This window comes from Carassius auratus, chromosome 46 (genome assembly GCF_003368295.1).
Source record: "Carassius auratus strain Wakin chromosome 46, ASM336829v1, whole genome shotgun sequence".
In the NCBI taxonomy this organism is placed as follows: domain Eukaryota; kingdom Metazoa; phylum Chordata; class Actinopteri; order Cypriniformes; family Cyprinidae; genus Carassius; species Carassius auratus.
The window spans coordinates 7,508,861-7,527,370 of NC_039288.1; the positions used below are offsets into that span (position 1 = coordinate 7,508,861).

At 38.7% G+C, this 18,510-nt stretch overlaps 1 pseudogene; it reads left to right on the forward strand.

Annotated features, from left to right (window-relative positions):
- Positions 1-345: 345 nt before the first annotated feature.
- On the forward strand, positions 346-7,607 carry LOC113064027 (myogenesis-regulating glycosidase-like; annotated as a pseudogene).
- The last annotated feature ends 10,903 nt before the right edge of the window (positions 7,608-18,510 follow it).

Consider the following 18,510-nt stretch of genomic DNA (forward strand, 5'->3'; position numbering starts at 1 on the left):
CAAATTTACTTAAAAATAAAATTTCCTATTTAATAATAATGATAATAATAATAATATAGAAAAAATGTATTTATTTATTTTATACCACGCTCTTTAATGATCCACATATTTACATAAAGTAGCTTTTTAGTTTTAAAGTAGTGATAGCATTCAAGGGATGGTGGGTTACCCTGGTATATTTTTGAGATCCACAGAAAACAAACTTGTTAAGCGTACAACACGACATTTTGTATATGTTTAGCTGCTGACAGGCAATCAAACCCAAACCGCAATATTAGCACTCTATCTTTCGCTGAGCATCCTATAACACTCAATTTCCCAGAGTCACAGAGTCTGTGTGAAGAGCGAGTCGCCACATAAACTCCTCCCCTAACAAGACACCGAGGAGTACAGCGTCTTGAATTGGTCGGAGGAACATGTCAACAAGACACGAAACCAACAATCCTCGAGCTGGTATGTTATTTCATGTAACTGCAAATGTTTAGACATTTAAATAGCGAATTTCTTCTGTCAGCCTCGGTAATACCCTGCGTATGTTTAACCGTAGACCCACTTTGTCTGATACATCGACCATTTGCTTTGTCTTGTCTTATTTCATAACTCCTCTCATGTGATCAAAAGGCTAAACTGTTTTGTAAAGATATTTCATTTGTCGTCGTCCAATGATAACATGTCCATTTAAGGAGTTTTAGATCTATATGTTATTTTAGTGACTAATACATATCTCGGTAACGTTACTTGTGTTACACTTTAACCCATGTGATAGTCTGTGTGTTAGGTCTCATTTGTCCCGAGTTATTAAAATAAGAAGCATGAAAGCCTTTTAAAGAGGTCAGCCAGTATTAATTGTGTATCAAGTGTTTGGCTATTTTAGGAAAAGTTTACTTGTACATCCTGGTGATACAGCTCTATTAACATGTCCATGTTTTCATTGCCTGAACCTCTCAGGAATAAAATAAGGTAGCAAAGACTGAATAACCAGTTTTTTTTCGTAGTCACATGTTCCGAATCAGCTAAATTGTGTTTACTTGAGTGCTGTGAGATAATACATGATTGCTTGATCTCTTCAGAAAGGTTTTCTTGTTAAGGTGGGCTTTTAAGTATTAGATTTATTCATTTGCTTGGGAGAGTATCTTTTTGTTAAACATATGTTTGTTGTCCGTCACTGTTTGTTCTTCAGTCAGTTGCTCCATAAGACAGTAACTCAACCTACTGAGCAAAAAAGTCTTTCATTTAGGGAAGTACTGAAGTTTCTTTTCAGAGAATCACATGCCAAATATAATATTATAGCAATGTGTACACTTTTTAAGAGACCTACCATGAGATTTAAAACAACGAAAAATGCTTCTGTTGGATATTTTCAATTAGATTTTATATAGATATATTAAATTCTATGTCTTTATAGCATTATTTGTATTTTTAGTAGTAGTTTTGTTCTTTCACTTTTTTTCTATCTCTTCCCATTGCTGGGAACTAGTCGATTTTAAAGTAGGTACCAAAACAAATGAACCCTATCTATATTTTAACGCATATTTTAAAACTTATTATAAACAATTAATACAAGTATATTTAAAATTTTTAAAAACATGATTGAACAAGGCCCATGCACTACATTTTTTTGTTATTCTCTGTTACACTCAGATATAATTCGTCAAAATACAGAAATAAAATTGACCGCCCACTTCCATAAAGCATTGCAAATGACACTGAGTCAATTTGTACACCTTCAAACAACTTGGTTTAGTATTTCAAAAATACTTTATTTTGATTATCAATGACATACAGTTAATAATTTAATATTTTATATTTGTGGGACAAGTGCTTTGTGGGACAAGTAGTATACATTGACGATTAGAGATGTGTGAAAATGACTAAAAATGATATCTCTATATTTTCTAGAATTTTGTCAAACTATAATAAGATGATTATTTTGCTTAGCATATTATTGCGCTGGTACTTTGGTTTAGGATTGCTGTGGACAGAACGAGCTGTCAAAAGCTTTTCATATTCTTCATATTATGTGTGGTGGTTAGTTTGCAGGAGAGACAGAAATTGACTTTTAAGTTGAAATTGATTTGAACCTTTCATGGGCATTTTTACCGTCAGGCCATTTTTTTCTAACCTAATTAAATGTATGCAACATCCTTTAAATTCTAAAATTTAAACAATAAATTCAAATATTAAGAAACTGTAGGTCTGTTACTTATCAAATGAAATCATTATCAACAAAATGTGTGTTTGTAGTGCAAAGGTGGCACAGAATCTCTATCTGAAATGGCATTTAGATGCATTAACACGGACTGTTTAATGCAGGACATTAATGCATTTAACCTGTAGTTACAAGTTTATAAGAATCGTTTTGATGTTTTTATTTGTATTTTTTGTACTTTTACATGTGCACAGTAGTCTAATATATATCAGGTAGTGTTTTGTGCACTCTTTGAGTGTGTTCTGGTTTAGTTTTTGCGACATACTTGATAATGTCAAATCGCATATCGTTAAAACAACAATTACAACATTATCTTAGACAGTATATATCTCTCAGCCCTCATTACAAGTACAACCTTTTTTTACTTCTCAAATGTAAAGTTCCCATTCAAAACCTTTATTTGGTTGTTTTGATTAAAATCTCTTTATTAAGTGTTTTTTAAGAAACTATTGACAAAATGATATGCTTCCCAAAACCACGTCACTGGTGCACCTTATTAGTGTGCTGTACATTTCCCTCAAAAAACACAAAGAGAGAGCCTCTGCGCTGGCAGTTCAGCTCTTCTAGGTCTTTCCTCAGTAGAAAACATTAACTGTGCCTTTCATTTGAACCAAGTGTGTCTGGTGGCAGTTATCCAGTCTTAAAGTTTTGTAGGTGGCGTTGCATACTGCCGAACCGGAGGCCCTTGTGGTGTCCTCTGGTGCATCAATTCACACACTGCCACAGTGAGAAATCTTGACAGCATGAATAAACTGCTTTTGTTTGTGCCTTTACTTCCAAGCAGACCAATTCACGCCGATATCAAAGCTAAAGTATTTTGTTTTTTAATACTTAATGCTGTAATTTGTACCGTGATTCCTACATTTGCATGACAAGTAGATTCTTGTTTGGACTTCAGCCGTTTACATTGACACTTTTTGCCACTCCTTTTCCCTCAGGCTCATAATGAACAAGAGGAAAATGCTACACTGAGAGAAGGAAAAATGGATGCAAGACTCCATTTTGCACAAAATTCACAAGTTATTCGGTTTTGTTCTCTGTCTGCTAAATGTCTTCTAAAGTCTGTATAAACTTTTAGCCTTCAGTTTTATCAACTTTTCAACTGTGAATTCAAAATCGAAGACTCAGAATGTATCAAGTAGTCCCAGGAGGCGCAGGAGGAACCATTACCGATGGCATGCCCATCAAGAAGATAGACAAGAACAGTCGCCCTCTGGTGGGGGCTGGAGTTATTGGTGTGATTCTGGTGATAGCAGCAGTGACTGCATGGTGCTATTATATTGCCTCGCTACGTAAAGCTGACCTACTGAAGACAGAATTGCTTGATCTGAATAAGGATGGCTTCCTCATCCGTAACCAGGCTGGGGGGATTGTCCTGAAGATGGGCTTCAGGTCAGTATGGTCCTAATATTCTTCTGATCCTAAAATGTTCTGATAGCACTACAGACTATCCACTGTAAAGTCTTGGTCCTGAAGCAGAACTAGTTGTGAATCATTTTTACTGTTCACTGATAACTCAATTCAGTAATCATTTTTCCAATTATGAAAGTTCTTCTTGTTTTATAACTTGTCACGAATAAAATTCTAAAAGAAACTTATGTATGCTTGCTGATTTCAGATCTGGCACGCTTGATTTAGACTCCTGCTCAAAGGAGGGAGTGATCCTTCGCTGCTCACGTTCATTTGCTGGCAAGGTGAACTTCTTCATTATGACGGTAAAGCCAAAGGAAACGGTGATGTGTTACCGTGTGCGTTGGGAAGAGTTGGAGTCCGACCGACCTGTGGAGCACGCCATGTCCTACAACGAATCGCACTGGTATGGTGGTGCTGAGACTGCTGTTCAGCATTGGCCTATTGCCATTTCGGGCCAGCAGGCACCCAAACCTTTTGTCACCAGTGACGTGTACACCAATCGCCATGACTTTGGCGGCATCCTTGAGCGCTACTGGCTTTCATCCAATGCGACTGCCATTAAGATCAATGACAGTGTGCCTTTCCACCTGGGCTGGAATGATACAGAGAAAACCATGTACTTTCAGGCACGATATCAGGACAGTCCATACAAACCTTCACCTGGAAGGCCTCCCTACGCTGAGCTTAGTTACAGAGTCTGCGTGGGCCCAGATGTGACCTCTATCCACAAGGTCATGGTTCGTCGATACTTCCCTAAACCCAACAAAGTGCCTGCCAAAGAAATGTTCTGGCACCCAATATGGTCCACCTGGGCTTTACATAAGACTGACATCAACCAGGAAAAGCTTTTAACTTATGCAGAGAATATACACAAACATGGTTTCAACTGTAGCCACTTAGAACTTGATGATCGTTACACCAGTCAGTATGGGGAATTTGAGTTTGACACACAGAAGTTCCCAAATGCTTCTGCCATGTTTCAAAAGCTCAAGGCAGATGGCTTCCTTGTATCTCTGTGGACACATCCCTTTGTGAATTACGATTCTTCCAATTTCGGGCCATGTGTACAGAAAGGGCTGTTCGTGATGGAGCCTACAGGTCAACTTCCTGCCTTGGTTAAGTGGTGGAATGGCATTGGTGGAATCCTCGATTTTACCAATTCAGAAGCTCGCAACTGGTTCATGTCCCAGCTTCGCTCTTTACGCCACAAATATGGTGTTTCTTCCTTCAAGTTTGATGCAGGCGAGACCAACTACTTGCCGTGGCAGTTTAGAACTCGAGTCCACCTCCCCGACCCAAGCACCTTCACTCGGCCGCTACACCGAAATGGCCATTCCTTTCAATGAACGCGCTGAACTTCGGTCTGGCTACAGCTCTCAGAATATCTCCTGTTTTTTCCGTCCAATCGACCGGGACTCTGTGTGGGGCTATGAACTTGGCCTGAAGTCCCTGATTCCAACCGTCCTCACCATCAGTATCCTAGGCTACCAGTTCATCTTGCCAGACATGATTGGAGGCAATGCCTATCCCAACCGTACTGATGGAAATGGCAAGCTGCCAGACCGCGAGCTCTATATTCGGTGGCTGGAGCTGTCTGCTTTCATGCCGTCCATGCAGTTCTCCATTCCTCCATGGGAGTATGATGAAGAGGTGGTTGCTATCGCTCAGCGGTTCACAGAACTACATGAGACACTAGTGGCTCCCAGGGTCATAGAATTGGCAGGAGAAGTACTGGACACTGGGGACCCCATAATTCGCCCATTATGGTGGATCGCCACCAGTGATGAAACGGCTTATAGAGTTGACTCACAGTTTTTGATAGGAGACGACTTGATGGTGGCACCAGTACTGGAACAGGGCAAGCAAGAAAGGGATATCTATCTACCAGCCGGACGCTGGAAAAGTTACAAAGGAGAACGATTTGACAACAAAGAGCCAATACATCTAACAGATTATCCAGTTGATCTTGATGAAATTGCTTACTTTGAATGGGTTCAGTGAGAATTATAGGAAGCATCTGGAATTTTGAGCATGTTTTACATTAAAAGGGTTTGTGTAGTTGTTAATTGAATTTAATTTTTTTCAGGGAATTTAGTACTCATCCAGGGTTTAAATTGAACAAAAACAGGACGGTTTAAGAAATAAGCTTCCAGTTTGCATATTTTGACGTTCTTCATCAGCTTGGCTGTGCTGTTTTGTGCCATTATAAAAGTTAAACATGCATAATATATCTAAAACTAATGTCTTAATCAGTGCCTTGCATTTAAACAGTGAATGTCTTTGAGATACCAGCCCAAACCTTTGACACAGTTAAGCTTTTACATATGCTTCTTGCCAAATTAACTAACTTTAAGGATGTATTAACGGGCTGTGACAGGTCATTTTGCACAGTGTATTCCTGATGTTCTCTCATCTGCATTTTTAAAAAGGGAAATTTTACCAGTACTGTACATAAGCCTTCCTCTTACAAGGCAAATGTTATTAATTACTTTCAGATGTTCTCCACATAGCAGATCGACTTGATTTCTCTGAAATGTACAATTTGCGAATGTATTTAAAACATTAATGTATGGCTTTATAACTGCAAGCAATAACAATGCTGCATCCCAGTAAATGTAGGCTGTGCATGCAGCACATTTGAGCATAATCTGCCCTACTCTTGTCTTGTAAGCACCAATACTTGAAATAATCACATTAGAAGTTTGTATGAGTAATGTTGCATTGGAATGACCAGCAGTCTTTTTTACTCTACTTGATCACGTTATCATGTAGTGCCAAACACATCACCAGCAGGCCTTGTTCATGCATTACTGCATTACTACCACATCCACAAAAACATTTTCCTCCACATCAAATACAGTTGTTTTTCTTTTCATATTAAGTTGATGTGTGCTGCTCAACTTGTTTTGAATATTTTGCAGTGCTGTCTAATTTTTGTGCTTTGCAGTAAGGACACAACAATTAATGCAGAGTCAGTTAATCTTTATCAGATTATATTTTTGCTGCACAAGGGTCACCTTTGTGTTTGTTGTTTGTTTAACACTCTTCCAGCACGCTGACAATCGACTCACACTGCAAGCTCTCTCTTATCTGCGACCTTCAAGCTTATTTTTAGCTCTTCTCACACAACTGTGAAAGCGCACTCATCCACTCTGGTGAAACAAAGAATCTGTCAAGCAATGTGTCTGCTCTAAAAGTAGCTACAGAGTGTGTCGACACATGGCAGCTGCCTTTTCAGTGCTTCTGCACCTCAAATAATGTCTAGGGTGCTGCTTCTTGCTATTTTAATAACTTGAGAAGAGGTGTTTGGGGTAATTTTTTTTTTTTACCGTGACAATGTGTTTATGGATTTTTCCCTGAGGAGATCTTGTTAATAGGCTCCTGACAGTGTGGGCCCCCGGTTGACCCAGACAAACTGTAGACTGCTGATGTTCCAGAAACTCACTAGAGCAAAGCCACCATCAGCTTCCCACAGACTGGAAATTCAAAAATGACTGATATTGTGTGAACACACAAATTCCCAGAAGCAAAAATGATTTGAACATTTCTTAGACTCTTTGTGTGTGTGTGTGTGTGTGTGTGTGTGTAATCCTTCACCATCATTTGTGTTGCTTTTAAAAATTTTTTTTGCAAAATGTCTCAGCCTAATACATTTGTTTTTATTTCAAAACAAATAGAAGTGAATGAAACGTAATTATTTGTTTTGTGCATAAAGCTATGCATTTTGCTTTGCATTTTCACATGTCCTGGTAAAGCGAATGCCGAGTTTGATAAGCTGCCCTGAAAATGGTATCGTTCTCTAGAGTGTCACAGGAGGGCAGTGTTCCCCTGCTTTTAAAACCCCTCCACTTGAAGCTTGTGAAGTGTGTTGGCATGGCACAAGAAAATCATGTACTTTGTTATTTCAGTATTTTTCTCTCACTGAATATAATTAGCCTGATATTGAAGTAAAATGGTACCATTAAACTTTTGACCTCTCTCAAGAGTTATGAGTTATTAATTGTATACTTTCTCTTCTGCATTAATTGTACTGCTCTACATCAGCGATAGACTGTCTTTAGTGGTCGAATGATGCCACCCCCTCACTACTCACTACTACCAGTTCACTATTTTCCCATTTTATAGTGTTACTGGACTTTAGCACCACATGAATTTTGGCACCAATATGCAATGCAATTTTAGCTTGTCTTTCCAGTGGTTATTAGTTTAGTTTCTTTGGCATTCTGCAGTTGGTTCTGCCGGCCTCAGCCCTCTGTATAATTCAGTATGGTTTTCCATTGTATTTCTAATTTGTGGGAAGTAAATGAAAACGTTAATGAATCATTCTATGGAACAACTTTGTTGACTTTTGTTTTAATGTAGATGCAGGCTGTAAGATTTCCAAACAACAACAGAATGACGGAAATAAGAGCAGCTCGAATAGCAACTTAATTGTAAATACCCAATCTTAAGACCCAAAACCAGTTTGCACATAGATTTATAACAGTAAAGACTATGGTTATACTTGAGATGGTAACAAAATAGACACCTCTGTGTTTTCAATTCCAAATAGCGCTTTTGAAATTGCATGTACAAATGGTTTAGCTCTAGTTAGTGAGAGATATTTAACGTCAGAAGACCACTGTCCACAGGTCCACAGGTCTACAGGTGCTGGTTTGATCCATCTTCATCTCATTTTCCTTACTGGTGGATTGGGCTGTATCTCTTCGCTAAGTTCAAACGAAGCTTTCAGGCAGGGTGGTCATAGGTCCATGGATTCGTTTAATCTCCAACCTCCTTTAGCCCATCACAGGAATAGTAATTATTACAAAGCAGGTTAAGCCTGATCAAAGTTTGAATCAGACTTTGACCTGCGCTCTCCTCAGAGAGGCATCTTGGTTTTTTATGCCCTACTCATCATTGGTAAATAATGATACAGTGTTGAGGGAATATACAGGTTATTTGGAGGTTGCCTTGAATCAATAAATCATTTAGTAGAGTTTGGGACAGAGGTGGAACAGTGATTTGTTGAGCAGGAAAGGGCAAAGACCAAAGGTGGCCTGACAGTATGTTTGGTCTAAGATTTACAACACAATTCCACATAAAGAGAATTTCGTTTTTCATGTTATAATATTTGTTTTAATCACACCTTATACACAAGTCAATATGTAATTATACAGGAAACTATTTTTATTTATTTCATGTGTTGTATTGTGCATGCATTTTTGTTGCAAAGAAAAAATAATAAAAATCATAATCATATAGGCATCATGCACATTAGTGCTTTGCGTTTAACATTTAATCCAAGTGCACACACACAGAGCAGTGGGCAGCCATTTTTTGCTGTGGTGGTGAGCAGTTTGGGGTCTCACCTCATTTGTGGTATTAAAGGTGGAAGAGAACAAAAATCAAATCCCTGCTAGAGCTGAGACTCAAATCTGTGACCTTTGAGTTATAAGTCCGATTCTCTATTAGACCACAACTGTGCCCAAGAACGAAGCCCCTAAAATTGGTTTGTATTCCTGTCAAGATCAAATTACTTGCTTCTTCTCTAAAGCAAACTTTTATATTTAGCTGATGTCACTTATTTTTTCTTTGTTTCGACTACCTATCATTTGTATGAAGCCCCTAAATGGTACATGGTGATGGAAAAATTAGATGGGAGAAAAAAAGACATTGCTTCTGTGTTGTCTCCCAAAGATTTTATGTTCCACAGAGAAACTTTGCATTTTTTCACAAAAAAAGTTATTTGCTAGCATACACAAAGCACCTCAGCCTCAGGGGAATGCAAGACGTTTGGGAGAGAATGAAATCTAATTTAATATGATCCTCCCAATCTCATATTTTTACGTCAACATGTCCCTGTAGGGGCTCTGTACATCTGAGACTACTTTTCATGATTCAGTCAATTCCCAAAATGGATACATTCAGAAAATGTCTTCTCTCTAAAAAAATGTAAGAATGTTGATTTTTTTTTTAATGCAGCTTCCAAAAAACAAAAACAAAACAAAAAACATTTGAGACTGTTGCACGTTGTTATTAACACGTGTGAATTACACACCTGCATGTTTAAGTTGGCTCAGTCTAATACCATTACACAAGACTAATAAACCAAGTTATTAAAGTATTTTTCCTTAGATCACGTCTTATCTTTCCTATGGTACCAGGTGAACTAGAAGAGCCAGTGCTGCCCCCTCAAAAAATAAATAAATAAAGAAAATAATGATCTTTTAAAAAAAAAAGCATCATATGACCCCTTTAAATTATCCTTTGCATATGTTCTGGCCCATCATCTATTGGATAATTTTTTTTGGCCTAATATCTATACTTACTTGCCGTCTCCTGCTGTAGGGTGTCCTATTTGTCATTTTAGCATTCTGAAGCGTGCTCGCAGCGCTCCTTTTGGGGCCGTTATGTGCCCACGATGTGGCAAGTTCGGCAGCAGACTTCTACCCGACAGTCAAAGCAGCATTACGCCACCAAAGAGCAGATTTAGAGGAAGACCTCGAGGGTTTAGGGTGCCATTTGGGACAGGGACATTGCACTCACAGCCTGCGCTGAAGACACACACCCATTTTGATTCTATCTATCTATCTTTTTACTTTTTACTTAAGTACTTTTTAAAGTACCAGATATGAGTGTCATGACATAAAATATATTTAATTCGACTGACTTTGAATTTAATGTAAATTTACTAATTATAATGATTTCATTTTACAGAGACCAAAGAACAAAGAAAAGTTTCATTCAGTTTAGCCAAAGTTCATGCACTCTCAAAAACTCCATTTAAAATCACTAAAGCTGTTTACAGTGTGAAATTAATATCTTAACTTACATTAGTACGCACATCTGCAATGTTGTTTCTGATGAGAAAATTCACCAGATAATAGGGCTTGGGCATCGTGACGTCATTACTTGGTGTGGCCGCCACGTTGAATGCTTCCTTTACTGCCACTCGGACTACTGCGCAGTGTTTAGACATACTCCATTTCATCCGTGTTTCTTAATTTGATGAATTAAAAATCTATTTTAACCATTTTCAACCGTTGCTGTATTGTGGGGTGTAATAGCGCAACACATAATAGCCATGGGGAAAATAAAATGAGAATGGATTAACTTTACACCGCTTTCCTGCTTGGAGGGGCGACTACGGAGACCATAACATCTGAATATTAATTTATATAGCTTAAGTCAACATTGAAAATAAGGGAAATTTCTCGAGTTACTCGAAATTTCAACATTCATCTTTTTGTTGCTATCCCTCTGCTGACAGCAAAAATTTGTACTATAAAAGTGCTGCATTAACTAACCTTAAGCGATTTGTGAAGCTAGGTCTAACTTGACTTTAGTTACAGATTGGTGTCAAATCGTGCTCTCACAACAACCAGGCTATCTTAAAAAGCCCAACATCATGTTAAGGTTGCTTTCAAGTAAGCAAAACGATGCTTTGAAAACATCTGTTTCGCTGGAAGGGCAAGGAGTAGCAACAGGACAACAGCTAAGAGACTTGACAGGTCTTATGGAGGGGCTAAGGGGATATTTTACAGGAAAATACTAAAAAAGGAAGATCCGCGGGGAAAGAGCTCAAATACGTGAGAACCCCGGAAAAACGGGAGGGTGGACAGCTACTAACTACACTTTTGAAACACATTGTTAAAAGTCCATGTTTGAATAGTTGTTAGCACTAACGGTTACTAAACTAGCAGCTAGGTAACGTTAGAGCGCAGCTTACCGGATTACTGTATACTGTTTTGCCGCTGTTCCATTTCTATGATTTGCAGCTCATGAACCCATCCATTTGTGAACTGTACATGAGACTTGACTTGTAGCTTCGGAACTATTCTGAAGTGTAGGCGCTCACAAAACAAACAAGGTAGCCGAGGATATCTGTAATGCAAACGTGCGGCAAAAAGTCTCCGTCGGTAACGTTACTCCACTATTTGTTGGGAATTTCATATGGATCCAAACCGTTAATAGAGCCGATTTTGTCCACATACCGGTCCCTGGCATCCCTATTTAGCGTATCCCTATAAATCCCACAACCTTTTCGCGATTTTGACATCTTTTTTTTCTTTCTTTCTCTGCTCTTCTCGTTCAACTGGCTGTATGTTTACAATCGCGAAGCTGGCAACATGGCCGCCATGTCCCAGAATACAACTTGGCGCCCAAGCCCTATTCAGTCAGCGAGCCAGTAAACAAAATATTTCAGCGATGACTCATCTGAACGCCTCTGATTGGCCATTGCATTCGTAAACTCAACAGAATTATATTCGATTTTTTTTAGCGCTGAACGAACGGTCTATCCTGGCTCAGCGCCAGCCAGCGAACGCTAATTTGAATTTAGCAGCGGATGCTGTGTCGCTTGCCAGTTGATGATCCCAGGCAGTTGCGTGACTCTCCTTTAGGGGGCAGTACAGCTTCACAGTGATTTCTTTTTTGTTAGTGAAGCATTGTGGACCTCAGCCCAGATGTAATCAACTGGAAAAAAAATAAGTGCACCTACTCTGAGCTACAAGGACGACACAAACCTGGCAGAGGTCCCCTGCGCTCTCTTCTGCCCTATGCCCACCTGTGTGCCCATCTGCAGAAGAGCCCCGCCAGTTGTTCTGTTTGTGTGCCAGGGTAAATCAAGCCCATCGGCTCCACTCCCAGGTGTGTATCTGACTGTGTCCACCTCCTCGAGAGCATACTACTAGCCTTCCTGGGAAGGACCAGTCATAAGATGCCCAAAAGTCCACTTGCTGTATTATGGTTTATATAAAAGGAATGGAACCAGATTGTGTCCTGGCTGGTCCAAATACAGTTTTGGCTACACAGCTTTAAAAAATGAATAATTTCTTGACTCACATGCCATCAGAGAAGCACAGGCAAGTTTTTTTTTTTATGTTCCTTAATATATGCAGCATTTATGTCATATACGTATATGCAAAAGCTTTGAGATGTTGGAATGACAGACATCACATATACTTGTTTTCCCCCCAAAACAAAATCCTTTGCATACCACATGCTTAAATTACCTTTAAATCAACATGAAATTTACATACAATTTACTTTAATACTCCTGCTCTTATTGTGCTCAGCATTGGATAATGTTCTTAAGAAAAAAGTTTTATTTTGTGTAAATAAAAATTCATTTATTTTCCAAATGCATGTTGTTGATTATATGGATTCATCATGCTGTTTCATTGTTTGATCAGATTATGTCACTTAACGTAGATGGATGTCACAATATGGAAGAACAGATCTGTTGCTACTTCTGTTTCATCATAACTTTATTTTAGCAATTTCCTCTGTTACTGAATGACTTTTCATTCCGCTGATGTTATCTAGTCAGTGCAGTGTTAACCAATGTCCGAAACAGATGTCGATGCGTTGATTTAGGTACCATTTAATTATTAAGCTTAATATATTTAGTTTTTCTTAGAAATACGTCAGCGATGCATAAACAAAAGGTGTTTTATGTTTATGCTTTAAGATGTTTTGGTCTATAGGTTTGTGCCATGTTAAGTTATGGAAGTGCCAATTTACGAAGACCATGCTGAAACCCAAGTTGGTGGTTTAGTTAAACTTGTATTCAGACCATCTAGCCCAAAGATGGCCAAAAGCTTATAAAACAATCAAATAAGTCTAACTAGCTTGGCCAGGTGGAGATCAGCTAGAACATCTTAGGCTTTGTTGTTTTATTTGAATAGTGATGATAAACAGCGGAAACATTTTATTTATTTGTTTATTTATCTATTGTTTATTTCAGAATCAATTAACATTTGGATGTGCATAGCAAATAAAATAAATGAGCGCCTCTAAAGCTAATTATTGAGTTTCACTATTGAAAAAGCTCATCTGGTGAAATAGTACATTAAATGATATGTCCTCTGTGGAGACACTTTAGAGCACCTGTGCCCTGCTGCATTTCTCTGCATACTCTTTTCTGAAGTACTAATGAGTGGTTAAAAGCAAGATTTAAATAGATTTCTTTTCAGGCTTCATAGGTATGGATGAAGATCCCCTGTTGCACACATGCAACATTTAGCGTCTTTACACATCCAAGAATTCCCTAAGTACGACGCATGCTGGGCCTTGTGTAAAAGGTAAACTTAAGTTCTGGTAGTTTGCTCATAAAGGGTTGATGATTTAAAGATTGGCACATCGATCTAGCTTCATTTCATTTTTGAATATTTAATCAATAGTGGCCAGAGGGAGATAATAAAGATGAGGCTACTTAATGAGAGTTAATGGGCAGGATCTCCACAGTGGATCATTCCTGTTTGAGATCCCAGCTGTTCTGATGGACGAGCACGCTAAGCTTTGATACCGAGGAATGGTAGGAAGAGATTACTGCTGGAAACAGGACCTTGGCTGCTATGAGTGCTTCTCGACCTTGAATAATGTCACACTTTATGCCGAAGTGAAACTCTGGTTCACCAACTGCGATGCCGGAAAAAATTAGGAAATTGAGAAAAAAATTTAATTTCTGAAGCTGAAATTTAAAAATGTCATAAATGGGTGCTTATTGAATGTGCATTGATTATCCAAGGATCAATGGACAAAGATGGTGGACTGTTTCATTAAATATACAATTTAATGACATTCAGAATTATGCTGATTTAATGGTGGAATTTATTTAAATTAATGGATAACATTTTCTTTTTCTTTTTGATGGTGGATTATAAGTATTCTAACTAAATGCACCCTTTTAATTATTTGTTTCTAGGTAGATGCAGATGGTGGGTTAAGGTGCATTTAATTTCTCATAACAACCAGCTCTGTTCCACTGGTGCAATTTAATTTTAAATCAGGCCATGTACTATAATTAAAGCATAGCTCACCCAGAATTTAAAACTCGTATGATTTTTCTTTTCTGTAGACCACATAGGAGATCTTTGGAAGGGTGTTCCTGCTTTTCCAGAAACTGCCAAACTTTAAAAATTACCAACACAGCAATTATAGTACCCCTAAATATGGTCCATATGATTTATGCACCATATCCCAAGTTTGTGAGTCAGCTTTATGTGAGGAACAGAATGAAATGTAAGTTATTTACTGAAAATCTTCCCAGTTGGTTATGAAAGGCATATTTGAATATACACAAACTTGAATGAGATTTAATAGCTGAGGTAGAGAATGTTATCAGTGAATGAATTACTGCTTAACGAGTTAGTTCATCTAAAAATGAACCAACATCTTTCCAGAAGAATGTCATTCTTCATATGAAGTGATTTTGTCTCTTTGGAAGACTAGGATCGATATTGATTAGTTTCGAAATATTTTTATGAACTTTTTGAAGGTTTTCGTGGAATGGACTTTCAGTGTAAGGAGTGAAACCTCTCAGATTTCATCAAAAATATCTTAATTTGGGTTTTGAAGATGAATGAAAGTCTAATGGGTTTGGATCGACAAGTGGTTGAGTAACTTTTTTTTTTTAGGTGAACTGTCCCTTTAAGGACGGAAGCGGTTTTGAATAAGTTTTGAATTGTGCCGGATGATCTGATGTTTCTGATGAATCCAATTCCTTTTTTTTTGGAACAAACGGTAACATCACAGGACTGCTGAAACTGCGTCAAAGCTTTCCTGCCATCGGAGGAGTGACCTTCCATCAGCCGAGTCGTGTCTGAGGGGAACTTCTCTGTCCTTGCTGGGTAACAAATGACTCTGACACACCAGAGACTCTGTGCTTGCACCTGCTTAACTTTTCTCACCTGTCCGTCTCCCATCGCACCAGACTGACAAAGCTCAGGGCCCTGTGGGCTCCAGACGATACTTTTCGGACCGAGCGGCACACAAGCAGGAGAGAGCGACTTACTTCTGGCTTTGGCAGCATCTGTCAGCTCTGGAGTTGGTACAGCCCTTGGGGAATGATAGACTTGCTTAAAAATAACCCTGAAATGAATTAAAAGAGATAAAGAGGCACCTTTTGCTGTGGAGACGGAGAGCTCTCCACTTTGGCCAGAGGGCCTGACTGGGATGTTGGGACAGGACGATACATTCGAGAGAGAGCGGGAGGTATAATTAAAACATTGTGCCGTGGCAGAGTGGCCTTTGGTGTGATTGATACCGTTTTAGAGTACTCCTGTTCGCCTGGGCACCAGGGGATTTACCTGAGGCCGAGAAGGGAAAGGGTAATGCTTAGGTGACTCATCTGGGTTTGGCAGAAGATTGGTGCCATCCATCAAGTACCAGATTTAAGGAATGCTGAAACCGGGCCGCCCGGCAAAGGATTCTTATTTAAGGCAGTGAACCAGGAAACGTGCGAGGGGCATGGACTGGTGCGGGGTCTATCAATCAGCCAGTCTCTCCTTTATTCAACTAGCGAGCGACAGCCCCTGAGGCCAGCGCATGGGGTTCTGGCTTGTTGGCCTTGCAACACTCTCCCCGAAGGGAAGTGGTGGGGAGTCAATGCGAAAAAGAGCTAGAGAGAGTTTTGTTTTTATTTGTGTTTATTACTCCAGGTTTATTGTCTTATTGTGGTCAATAAGGTCACTGGATGTAATCCCAGAAAAAAGGTTTGTCTTCATAATCTTTCATCAACCCCTCTCCAACCAGTCGCTCCATTCTGGGACATAACACTCACTTTTCACGATCTAGTCAGTTCTTGATGTTAACTTTAAGACAACAGTTTGAGAAGAAACACCAGTGCAGCTACAAAACCACTGTTTGTCAGTAAAACGTTCGGTTGAAGTACTGTTTTGATTAATGTCTAGTTTAGGTCGCTGTCGATGGAACTTGTATTTTCTTCAGGATGAATTGCAGACCAATGCTAAAAGGACACTTGCACGCCTTGTGGCACGGGCCAGAAAATGGACCTGTTTTATTTTCTTCCCTCCCTTTGTCCCTGGTTCCCTCTTCTTCCTTCATTCCCTGAGGTTACATCTTTTTCTTCTATTTATCTATTGTATAGATTTTTCCACCATCTTCTGTTCAGACAAAATGCCGCCCACTAAGAAACCGTGGAGTAAACATAATTTCATAGCTTAGCCTGAAAGGCGGGAAGAAGGCGAGCGAGGAGAGACAGAGAGGGCGGTGCACTCGCAGACACACAAAATCAATGCTGATCAATGTTTTATATCACCAAGATGCTGCTCCTCTCGATCTGCTCCGGCTGGAAACAAAATGGCTCCCACCTCCCATTCACCTCTTCTATAAGTCTGTTTTACCCAGAGTTCAATAACCAACTCCACCCTCAATCAAGAGTAAGAAAAGAGGACAACAATAAGGAAAAAATTGAGGACACTCAAAAGGCATGTAAAAAGTTGGTCTAAGTTTGTGCAGTGATAATAACTAATATTAAACACATACTATGTCAGTGAATCACATACATCCATATATGCTGAGAAAACCACTCATACCATCCCAAAAAAAAATGACAGTAGAAATGTTTTTTTGTTTTTTTTTTCCTATGAACATGAGGTTGTTCACAGGGTCCATAGCAGTCGATTTTGCTATATCTGTCCAAGGTAGATATAGAGGCTGTTTTATACAAATATTTGTTGAATGAAGTTGAGACTTGTAAAGCTGCATAATAATAAAACAGTAAAAACAGTAATATTATATGTTTTTATATATTTTACAATGTCATTTATTCTTGTAATGGCAACACTGAATTTTCAGCAGCCTTCAGTGTCTTCTAAGTCTTCAGTGAAATTATGTTTGCTGAATTAAAGGATTATTTCTTTAAAAAAAATCTCACTGACCCAAAACCTTTAAACTGTAGCATGTATATAACTAGAATTGAGGGGAAACTTTTTTGAAATGCATTGCAGAAAAGCTAAATACTTTTTTTTAAATAATTTTTTATATATATTTTTTCCCTAAATTATTTGGTTTATTTATTTGGATTTTGTCACGATGTTGTCAGAGTACCTAACACTTGTTTTATACACTTATTAATTTATAAAAATGGCATGAATCACATGCAGAAAGATGTCTTTGGCCATTGCTTTGTCTTGTTTTGCAACATCTTGTGCCATGACCAGCACATTTTTAAGACGGTTTGTAAAGTTTTAATAACTGCATTCTGTTTTATTATTTTGTGCTGTATCTAGTTGTGTCTTAATCTTATTACTATATATCATATTGAGTTGATAGCCCTACTAAAAATATGGACTAACTGTTATGGTGTCTGCATTATTAGACAAAACTGTCATTCCTTTATGATTGCCCTTTGGTGAAGGAGTTTGGTCTTATCTGTTAACAAGTGCACACACGAGTGGTGATAGGAGGCAACGTGACTGGTTTCGGCGATACGAGGAGAACATGTATTGCATTCACAGATAGAGTTGGAGTATCCAGTAAGGAATATTACAGACCAAAAAGATAAGGTGTAACATAATTTGTGTAGCGCCACAAGCCCCTCTGTTAACACCCATAAATAAATAAATAAACAAAAGATCCAAGATATCCCATGTAATTTTCTGCCCGCCTGTGTTAAAGAGATGGAGCGTGCACGTTGTGTAAATGGCCCAATATACTACCAACACTAAAATTCAATACCCTCTCTTCTCACACAGTAAACTGTATTTTTTAAAAGCATGACCAGCAAACACAGAGACCAGCAAATTTGATCCAGAGTTTTTTAACAGGTCTGAGTGGATCGATACCACAATCCCTTAGACGCACAGAGAGCATTTCTAAAGCGACAACAACAGCAGGAAATAATGATACTAGGGGAAAAAAGGGAGCAACTGTCAGGATAGAGGCTGGCACATCGGCGATGGTGTCTGTTCTTTCTAATTAATTTTCTCAGAAATGGAGACAAAGTGTGCCAGAATTTTATTTCCATGCCCAGCACAAGAAGCTAATGAGTTTCCTACTGAGCAAAGCTGAAGATAACCAGGAAGGGGCTTGCGGGGGGAGGAACACATGCATGCCATTCCAATTTAATGTGCTTCTCAAATGAATTTCCTATCAGCTCA